Below are 10,134 nucleotides of genomic sequence, written 5' to 3'. Positions count from 1 at the left end.
CGCTTTTGGCTTAATAAATTGAATAAATCAACCAGATCTATCACTAAAGCTGAACTCTTCGCTCAGATCTTTGCTAAAAACGCTGTCTTGGATGATTCAGGACTTGTTCCTCCCTCTCCTCCACCCTCTGACTACTTCATGCTAAATATTAGAATTCTTCGCAATGATGTTTTCCATGCCTTCGCTGGCCTAAAACCCTCGGAAGGCTTATGAACCTGATGGCGTCCCTTCTATTGTTCTCCGAAACTGCGCCTCCGTGGTTGCACCTTGCTTAGTCAAACTCTTTCAACTCTGTCAACATCTACCTTTCCTTCTTGCTGGAAGTTTGTTTACATTCAGCCTGTTCCTAAAAGAGGTGACCGTTCTAATCCCTCCAACTACCATCCTGTTGCTTTAATTTCTTGCCTATCTAAAGTTTTTTAATCTATCTTCAACAGGAAGATTCTTAAATATCTATCACTTCACAACCTTCTGTCTGATCACCAGTATGGGTTCTGTCAAGGCCGCTCTACTGGTGATTTTCCTTACTGAGTCTTGGTCATCCTCTTTTAGAGATTTTGGTGAAACTTCTGTTGTTGCCTTAGACATTAAAAGCTTTTAATAGAGTCTGGCACAAAGCTTTGATTTCCAAACTACCCTCCTACAGCTTCTGTCCTTCTCTCTGTAACTTCATCTCAAGTTTCCTTTCTGACCGTTCTATTGCAGTTGTGATAGACGGCCACTGTTCTTCTCCTAAATCTATTAACAGTGGTGTTTCTCAGGGTTCTGTCCTGTCACCCACTCTCTTCCTATTATTCATCAATGATCTAAACCAAACTTCTTGTCCTATCCACTCCTACATTGATGATACCACTTTGCACTTTTCCACATCTTTTCGTAGAAGTCCAATCCTTCAGGAAGTAAACAGTTCACGCAGGGAAGCCACAGAACACCCAACTTCTGATCTCTCTAAAGCTTCTGATTACGCACAGCAAACATAGTATTTGTTCAATACCTCAAAAACTCAATTTTTTTCAATCTATCAACACAACACAACCTTCCATACAGCTATCCCCTCTTCATTGACACTCAACTGTCCCCTTCTTCTACAATGAACATCATCGGTCTATCCTTTATTTATAATCTAAACTGGAAACTTCACATCTCATCTATAGCTAAAACAGCTTATATGAATTTAGGCATTCTGAGACGTCTCCGCTAGATTTTTCTCACCCTTCAAACTGCTAACTCTATACAGGGGCCTTATCCGTCCATGCATGGAGTATGCTTCACATATCTGGGGGTTCCACTCATACTGCTCTTCTAGACAGGGTGGAATCAAAAGCTTTTCATCTCATCAACTCCTCTCCTCTAACTGACTGTCTTCAGCCTCTTTCTCATCACTGCAATGTTGCATCTCTTGCTATCTTCTACAGCTATTTTCATGCTAACTGCTCTTCTGATCTTGCTAACTGCATTCCCTCCTCCCATGGCCCCACTGCACAAGACTTTATTCTTTCTCTTGGCCCTATTCTGTCCACCTCGCTAATGCAAGAGCTAACCAGTATTTTCAATTAATTCATTCCTTTCTCTAGTAAACACTGGCATTCCTTGCCTGTTTTTGGTATTTCCACCTTCCTGATGAATTATTTCAAGAGGAAGGTTTCAAGACACTTCTCCTTTAATTTTTCACTACCGCTTTGGACCATATTTAGGGGACTGGCATCTCAGTGGGCTTTTCTTTATTATTTTTATTATTATTATTATTATTAATATTATTATTATTATTATCATTATTATTTTTATTATTATTATTATTCTGTTGCCCTTGACCGATGTATCTCCTACATAAAAAAAAATAAATAAATAAATAAATAATAATTTTGAAAAGTGCACACTCAAAGTACTCAGTGTAACTCGCTAAAATGAGAATATTGTGTAATAATAATACTATTTAGGAATAGGGGGTAGTAGTAGATAACAGCATGGATTCGCAGGTGACCAAATACCACCGATGAAAATGGCTTCCAATCATTTAGTCGCCAGATGGGCGATGAACATAAGAACATAGGAAATAAGGGAAGCTGCAAGAAGCCACCAGACCTACACATGGCAGTCCCTCTATGAAACATACCTACCTATTTCCACCTATCATCCCCATCCATAAGTCTGTCTAATCTCTTAAAACTCCCTAATGACCCAGTACTAAGGATACCCACGCAATATGTTCAGGACTGAAGCCATCTTCTCTGGTCTTTCTGGTCTTGACATACATCGCAAGAAGACATGCCCTCCTGTTATCCAAGGCCCATATTCCAGACACCAACCCCATGCAAAAACGATGGGTTAGTGGCCACCGTGTGTTGACAACACCCATGTGGGGACAGCCAGCAGAGGGAAGTGATGCCTAAAACCCTGTAGGTGCTGTCAAGGTGAACCAAGGTGAAGGAAGTGAGGGACCACGAGGCCCAGTGTGAGGGACCACCAGGGACACCCTGCAGAGCGTCACCTTGCTGTCACCTGCCCTCCGCTTTGGCTTCACATCGCTGGCGAGCCTATTGGTGACCATCCGTAGCCACCCCTACATCTAGACCCTGACCTGCTTGCAGGAACTGCACGGACATCTACCCAACCACGGCACGGTACTCCGGGATCCAAAAGTTTTTGTTAGTTTAGATAGGTAATTCACTCTTATGGGGACTTAAAGAGAGAGGGATCCTTATCATACAATGTATCATGACACATTATAAGAAAAAAATAATAAGACATTCCTTACTCTCCCCATTCACGGTAAGGGAATATACAGTATATATATATATATATATATATATATATATATATATATATATATATATATATATATATATAGAGAGAGAGAGAGAGAGAGAGAGAGAGAGAGAGAGAGAGAGAGAGAGAGAGAGAGAGAGAGAGAGAGAGAGAGAGAGAGAGAGAGAGAGAGAGAGAGAGAGAGAGAGAGAGAGAGAGAGAGAGAGAGAGAGAGAGAGAGAGAGAGAGAGAGAGAGAGAGAGAGAGAGAGAGAGAGAGAGAGAGAGAGAGAAACACACTAGTGTGCCATGTCACTTTTAACAAAAGTTGGTATACACTAATTTTGGTCTGACTTCATTGCATAAAATGCATATTAAAATTTGTTTCAAAATTTTCTTAAATTTTAACATGTTAAGGTATGGTCATAAAGCTACAAATTTAGACACACTATGATATGGTAAAGTACTTTTTCTTATTATTGTTTTTTGTAATATTTATTTTTGTATACTGCTCATGACCTAGTCAAGCTGCTTAACATTCACCTCTTTCTAATCTTTCAGTCCTGTATAAAAACTGCTATGAAAGGATGTTGCCACTTGGATATGACAATACATATATTCAAGTGATTCATTGAAAGATTTTTACAAGAATTACTCTTTATTTACAATAAAATATTCTATTTTCCCTATAAATAAAAAGGAAAGGTAGCTGAAATTACAATATATCTACTGTATGTATTTGCATTCATCTGGTGAACATATTACGGCTTCCTAAAATTCCTTCATTGAAGATAAATTCAAAATATTAGCAGAGTTGGCCAATGTACGAACTTTTGTACTGTTGGAACAAGAGTAGTGTGTAAACTGGCCCTGCTCAATACCAACCACCTTGAGGGACCCTCCAACAACAGTATTGATTACTCCTATATATACACACACACACAATATATATATATACAGTGTATCTTCATTCCATCATAGCCACTCAACACCATGTGCAGTGGCTATGTAGAAAAGATGTATACAGATTTAACAAATATTTATTTATTTATTTTTTTTATTATTGAATGAAAAAATCACTTTCACACAAGTATCAGGGTCTCTTCTGCACTCCAAGACAACAAAAAGTCTAGCAACTGAATCTCCTCACACACAGTGCATCACCTACTGGACTCGAGATATATATATATATATATATATATATATATATATATATATATATATATATATATATATATATATATATATATATATATATATATATATATATATATACTCTGCTCTCCCAGATGCAGAACTGGTGTAAGTGAACACTGTGATGTGCATAAGCATGATATAAACATTACTAGGAAGATGTGCTCCCTTCTGCAATCCTACTGGAGCAACTATGAAACCCATCATAAGAATGAACTACTAATAGAACAAACTGACAACACAAGAACAAGAACTAATGTAATTAGAGAGAGAGAGAGAGAGAGAGAGAGAGAGAGAGAGAGAGAGAGAGAGGAGAGAGAGAGAGAGAGAGAGAGAGAGAGAGAGAGAGAGAGAGAGAGAGAGAGAGAGAGAGATTATGTCTATATAAAGTTGGATGAAACAGACTCAATAGAACAACTAAAATACAATGCCTCAATGATTTCTCAGTGAAAAAATGATATACATATAAAAACTGTGTACTGTTTGGGCTGGGATGTGTATGCCAACTGATGCAATGTACACCTATCAATATACACCAGTCAAAGCTCAACTCTGAAAATGTCAATTTTTTAAAACTGAAAACACACTACTCAAAGGTAACACACCTGTATGAAGCAGGCTATAAGGCAATCATGCAATGACAAGCCTCCCTCAACATATGTAAGTTCATTTTATGCAACTTTACATAAAATCCAAACCATTTTCAGCCAAGGTTATTGAACTTAGAATATAACAAAATAAAAATCTACAAAATAAATAACCTTTGCTTTTAATTTCTTACAAGTAGTTCCTTTGTGTTTTTATATAATTTATCAATGAGATTTCAACATTACTGAAATGTATTTTGATACATTACATCATAACTGACAATGAGAATATAAAATCTAATGTCTCTGTATATTTGAGTCTCATTCTTATCATCTCAATTTATGCACTGCTTTCATGAAATATAAGCATACACTAAAGAGAGAAAGGTGCAAGATGAAACATAATAGTTCCAAAAAAGCAAGTTGTCAAAATTAAGAATCACACTTTAAATAAAAAAAATAACATTTTGATTTTTAAAAAGATCCAATAAGATTTCTTTGGAGATCCTTAAAATTAAAGAAATCAATATGATCAGTAAAATGTGAGCTACTGTGCAGTTTAAAAGGCAATAAGTGTCTGGATAGTGCACCTCCACCAATGCATCATTACTGCAATGACAATAATCAAGAATGTTTCTAAGGCCACATTCTGAAGGAAATAGTATGAATTAATGAACCTCAACTTATCTGAATACCTCCTTCAAAGTTGCACATTTGTAAAATTCAGAACAAGTTCTGAAAGTGGAACAGATGAAAAATGAAATGGTGGACTTAAATCTAGCTTTGGTGAAGCTTCAAGTGTATTTCAAAAGATAAAATAAATGGTGAAGATGGTTCATGTCATTAAAATCAACCAACAAAAGCATTGGGGAAAACTTCACTGAAGCAAGTTATTATAAGGACTACTATATTGCTGTACCAAAAACAAAAGTAACATTAGAAATCTGACCTAACTTCCTCAATGTCAAGTGCTTCATGACTGAACTAAACTCACTCCATATCTACTTTCCCATGCCAAATATTCACAGTGCACAAAATGTTTCAAGGTGAAAATTTATGGAACACAAATATCATTCAGTACTCATGACCTTACCAACTTCTATTTTATCCCTACTCTTGGATTCTATATATTTCAAGCACCAAACCAACTACAGTTTGTCATGAGGACCAAAGGCTGCCTTATTGTACTCTGGCAACCTACTCTGACACTATATTACAAACCATGCATGCAGTATGCTATAGGAATGCTTATCACTAATATTATTATATACAGGCACCAATGGCTGGCTGCAGCAGGATTTATTATTTGAAATTCAAAACCAACTATATGTTTGCTGTTGCTGTCTGTATATAAAGGATGTCACATGCACAGTTTCAGACACAATATTGACAAGTAGGTTGCCAGACATGTTATGTAACCTTCAGCCCCCTTTAAACACAACTATAGTGTATGGCACAAGGATTTACACTTAATTTCAGTTTTGCGGTTGGACAAAATATGGAATACGTTGGTGTACTGTAGAAAGTTGCCTGCACCTAATGTCTTCTATGTATACTTATAAGCTTCTGACAGCCAACAACTATACAATATCAGGTATTGTCATAGGTTTCCCTGCCTTCCCTGGTCTTGTATTGTATACATTAATCAGTATAATGAGAAACTGAATAAATGAATAGCAAGTAAATGTAGATCAATAAACAACTAAATAAATAAATAAAATAAATTTAAAAAATAATAAATAAGTAAAAACAAAGGCAAATATCTATTAAGGATCAGAGTAAAATCTTATTTCTAGTTGTTGGTTTAAACACATCCTACTGGACACTTTATAACAGCACTATAAAATTGTATAAGACTCATGATGATGGGTGACATTAATGAGAGAGAGAGAGAGAGAGAGAGAGAGAGAGAGAGAGAGAGAGAGAGAGAGAGAGAGAGAGAGAGAGAGAGAGAGAGAGAGAGAGAGAGAGAGAGAGAGAGAGAGAGAGAGAGAGAGAGAGAATTTTCTTAACAATATAAAATAATAAGAATAAGAATAATGAAGCAGTTATTCATTAATGACTGAAGAAATTAGCAAACGTGGAGACCTAAAAACAAGAAATACCAGTAAAAAAGTTGTTGGCTGTTAGTCTGCAAATAAATAAGTATATGGGGCTGTAGGTAAGGATAAAATATAACTTGATTGTTTACCAAGTCTAGAAATATATAAAACAGTTAAAGACGATCAAAATTTTTGCGTACTAATCGATGAATCACATTATGAAGCCCAAGTGTTGAATTACCATTCCTAACTCATACAGTAATCACCTGCCTCTGGCTGGCAAAGCATTTAACTTATCAAGGAAAGTGTACAACTCTCCCCACAAAAACTAATTCAGTCCAACTCATTTCATTCTTTTCCTCAACACAAATAGTTTATATCTTTAGTTGGCACAAAAACTTCATCATGAAAAGTGAAATTGTGAGAGAAATTTTCTATTTCCCTCAGGCATCACCTGCATGGCATCATGTAACACTAGTTTGTACAGAACAAAATGTAATTATAGTAGATACCTGGAATTCAACAAGTGCCAGACCAATGTTAATATGAATGATAGTCTTTCAATTATATACAGAAAAAAAATCTTGAAATAAATGTTTGTAATCTTAAGCCTGAAAATCTTAAGACACCACTGGTTTACAAAAAAAAGTTAAATAATATAGTATAGTATAGTAAATAATAGTATGCTTTGTTCACAACTGTCATAATAACTTTGCTATCCAAGAACATGTGAAAATGGAAATGCTGCCAATGACAAATGCTCTCTCTACATATTCCTGTCTTCTTTTTTGGAATGTGTGGCAAAGCTACTTTATCCTTACCATAACCATTAATTAATTTTAAGATACCAACTATATACATTTGGATAATCCAGTATCTTATAATTAAACAAGGATTTTGGTAGGAATGCAATGTTAATTTGGTGCAAATCTCAAAACAAAGACAAAGACCAATTAGCCATTGGCAGTGTTACCATGTTAGCATTTCGTAAGTGACATAATTACTGTGACAAGAGTTAGTGACAAATCACAGATAAGAGGATGCATTCACAAAGCATGAACATAGGGAATACTGTTTTAAATACATAAATAAATACACTGATCACTTATTATTAGATCTAAATACCGAGATTAATAAAATATCAATCCAAAAATTAACATTACCACTGATAAAAGTCTGCTCTTGCTGAAATCAGGGTCTACTTCAAAGTAGTATTGCTTGAATTACTTACAAGAGTACTGCATAATGTTACACTAAGGAAGCTAAAATTTCCATAAACCCATTATTGATCAATGAATATGTTTTCTTTTTTTGCAGATTTAGTTTATGACAGACAGCAAGCATAAATAAAATGCATTAGAAAATTATGTAAATCAAAAGCCATTCTAAAATGCATTTTTCAAACTGTGCCCTATCATAATCCTTAACAGCATTTAATGAAAATGAGGCAAACTTTTGTGAGTGATGTTAGACTGTCATTATTTGGAGCAATTCTTTACAACTCAAATAGAAATTAATTAGGGTCAGACTAGATCTATGGACTTAAAAGGTGTAATTAATTATTGATGAATTTTTTTGGAAAGTGTAAAAATGTATTGTGTCTATGAAATGTTACCCTGAGCCTGAAGTCACAGGTCCTGCATTTTGGTACCGTAATTCTTAGATAAAGCTTTAAAATGGTGGATCAGTTGTCCTTTTATATTACTCTTTATTAAAAGAAAAGATGAAAAAATCAATGGACTGAACAACAAAAATAAAACATGCATCAATGATGTAATGATACAGAATATGTTGGTAACACAAAAACAGAACATTGATTAAAGCCTTTTTATGCATTATATATATATATATATATATATATATATATATATATATATATATATATATATATATATATATATATATATATATATATATATATATATATATATATAATCACAGGCCTTTTGCTCATTTATATATGTTGACAATGTTGGAGTTAGTACACCTTGACCTTGCTTGTAACCTAAAATCCAGTTTCAAACATTTTGTGAAAAATTTTGATGTCAATTAAAACTAACAAAAATACAGATTGTATCTTACCATGAAAGAGTACCATATGTTCTGTACTAAAATCACAGATGTTTGTGAAATTAAAAATAAGCAAAAAGATGAAATGACAAGGAAAGTGATCATTTCCATCATTCCTAGGTAAAGAACAATTTCTAGTGCAAATCATGAAATTCCAACTGGACATCACATAGCTTGGCAGTTTGTTGTCACAAATATACACACCTTTGATAACTATTTCAGTCAAAATTTGGATAGATAATGCTAAACACTATTCAGTCATACAATAATTAAATGTTGCTTTCAGAATAGATGTGACTTGACAATAAAAAGGTACTAAGAAAAGTTTAAGCTATCTTATAAAAAGATGCACTAAAAGCTGTATCTCTACTTATAAGACAATTATTTTGCCCCATATAAGTCTCTTCCTCTTCTGCAGGGGGTGGAAAGAGAGAGAGAGAGAGAGAGAGAGAGAGAGAGAGAGAGAGAGAGAGAGAGAGAGAGAGAGAGAGAGAGAGAGAGAGAGAGAGAGAGAGAGAGAGAGAGAGAGAGAGAGAGAGAGAGAGAGAGAGAGAGAGAGAGAGAGAGAGAGAGAGAGAGAGAGAGAGAGAGACAGAGAGAGAGAGAGAGAGAGAGAGAGAGAGAGAGAGAGAGAGAGAGAGAGAGAGAGAGAGAGAGAGAGAGAGAGAGAGAGAGAGAGAGAGACTGTAATAGCATAATTATTCAAACATCAACATATTCAAGTGAGACTTCGATTTCCAATGAAAGTGAAGTAAAATCCCTGAAATGTGGAGTGGCTGAGGCAGTCAAATGCAGCAGTTAGGTGGTCTTGCCATGTAGAAAGAATAGCAGAAAAGGAATGACTAAGAGAGTAGAAGAATGTGGTAGAAGTAATTATGGAAGAGGACTTCAAGTAAGGCAGAGAGACAAGGTGCTAGAGTATTTGTTGAGAAGAAAATGAGAGGAGAATGCGAGGATTAGGGCTTTTAAGGATGAAATGTAAAGACAAGAATAAAAAGAGGCTTGTCACTTCTATCTCTCTAGGGAAGTTCTTACGGAAAGGCATTGGATATAATTGAAATAACACAGGATTCTTTTAAATATAGATGAGGAGCCTTCCTTTAGATATATTTATAACAAAACCAAATTCTAATGTATCATAAAACATTTGAATGTTGGTCATTTTGCTTGTTGAGGATAAACCACAAGGGAGATCCTGTATCACAATTTAAGAGAATATCATGTTATTTCTATTTAATTTAAAGACACTGGGAAAACAAAAATGCCACTGTTATGTGCCAATGCATAATAATAATAGTTAAAGCATTTTCTTCCTTTATGTTTTGTGGGGTGTGTGAAGATTTATAAATCTTCTGGTGGTCAGTTCTGATTCCTTAATGAACTTGTAGGATTGTGGAGATAAGTTGCCTTCACAATCCTACAAGCTACTGAATATTCAGTTCTATTGAGCAGGCGCACCATCAGTGTGCTTCATCTAATAAAATTATTATAGCTCAA

Source organism: Scylla paramamosain, chromosome 7, assembly GCF_035594125.1.
Source record: "Scylla paramamosain isolate STU-SP2022 chromosome 7, ASM3559412v1, whole genome shotgun sequence".
Classification (NCBI taxonomy): domain Eukaryota; kingdom Metazoa; phylum Arthropoda; class Malacostraca; order Decapoda; family Portunidae; genus Scylla; species Scylla paramamosain.
The sequence above is the reverse complement of the archived record's forward strand: the minus strand, read 5'-3'. Positions refer to the sequence as shown.